Source organism: the organism of the source record quoted next, unplaced genomic scaffold (genome assembly GCF_019419815.1).
Source record: "Pyrus x bretschneideri cultivar Hongxiangsu unplaced genomic scaffold, Pyrus_bretschneideri_v1 Contig26, whole genome shotgun sequence".
NCBI lineage: Eukaryota > Viridiplantae > Streptophyta > Magnoliopsida > Rosales > Rosaceae > Pyrus > Pyrus x bretschneideri.
In genome coordinates, this window is record NW_025999568.1 from 2,959,372 (window position 1) to 2,961,053 (window position 1,682).

The following is a 1,682-nucleotide window of genomic DNA, read 5'->3' on the forward strand; positions in this document are numbered from 1 at the left end:
GTGGATCCAGTCGCGGCCAAGTAATGCGTTATAGTTGGTCTTGGAATTAATTATAAAGAATGTCGTCATGTGTTGACGACCGGTAATGCTAACTTCCAACGGTAGCACTCCTTTGGTCTGAAACTTGTCACCAACGAAGCTACTCATAGTGATCCCTGACGGAATGAGTTCATTATCAGAATGGCGTAAAGCCTTCATGACGGATATTGGCATAATGTTGACTGTGGCTCCATAGTCGACAAACACTTTAGAAATAGGAAATCCTTCGATGTGAGCCGTGACGTACAACGGCTTCAGGTGTTGGAGATAAACCGAAGGGGAGCGGGGAAATAGTTCGGCCAAAGCCGCCTTAAGGTTGTCCGTGCTTCGGGTTTCTCTGTCGTCGTCGTTTACGACGAAATCTACTTGTGTTGCTTCCTCGGCGACCACGTCCCCGTCCAAGAAATTTGACTGGTGGGTACTTGGTTGGAATTCAGCTGGTAGGACGTGGACCATACTGATCTCCATTTATTCGAGGACCGAGGGACCCATTGGATCGTGGTCGTCGTCTTCTGCAGAACTAACCACAGTATCAGTCGGCGGAACATCCTCGATCAAACTTTTGAGTGCCTCGGTAAGAACCGGTATCTGAGACGTGTGAACCAAGTCGAGTGTGGTTTGGCTATTTTCCTCGACTATGTTGACTGCCGAAGACTTACTTTGGTCCTTCGTTATACGGGCTCGTTCTTCATAGGCAATACGGGCGTTCCTCGTGTCTAGATATGTATCCAACCGTGATATTCGTTTTTCCTCGTCGGTCGTGAGGCCGAAGAGCGATACTGCCGAGAAAACTTCGAAATGATAGCGCAAATGCTGAAGGTCTTCGAGCGAAAAGGGTAATTCGGCGGTGTCGATATCTGTATAAGGATCAACCTCAAAACCAAGGACCCGAGCCTCCCGTATATGTTAGAACCTCGCTTTAATTGCTGGGTCAGAAGTTTTCTGAATAATTTGCTAGACATCAGGGCAAGTGAGAGCTAGGTCGAGGGCTTCCTGACACGCCTTGGGTAGTCCGTACAAATCATTAGCGGAGTATTTCTTATGAAACTCTCGCATGTATTCCAGGGATTCACCGAGGAATGGAGGGTTTAAGTTGCACCGTATTTTGATAAACGGTTTGCGCGGTGGTAACGAAGAAAGTTTCATTTCGGCCTCTTGTCTAAAGTGCTCTAGACAAACTCTCATTTCCCCAGGCTAGAGAAGGATTTTGATACGTTTCTCAGAATCCTCAATGGTGGTTTCGAAACCGGCAGCTGCTACTTTCTTCCCTTCGGCTAACTCGGTCATGATAGTCGGGGTTGGCCGTTCACTTATGCTTTCCACGGCCTTCTTTAGTTACCACTGGTTGGCAGGGCTGGCCGGCGCTTCTCGTCGCCGAGCCATGCAATCTATCCGTTGACGGCGCCGTTTTTGGGATTTAGATAGCGCTGTATATAAGCCAGTCGAAGAATTGTAACTGTACCAGCGTTGATCCGATGTCCTGGGTGGTTTGAAAGTTTTGCGATCGACTGGTGAGCCTGTACTGTTGGTATTGCGCGAGTAATAATCCTCATTATAGAAAGGTGCGTCGAAGTCAAGACGCCGCCTGGCCGAGGCCTGGTCTTTCGGCCGTACTTGTGGGCCGAGTCGATCAAACACTTGAC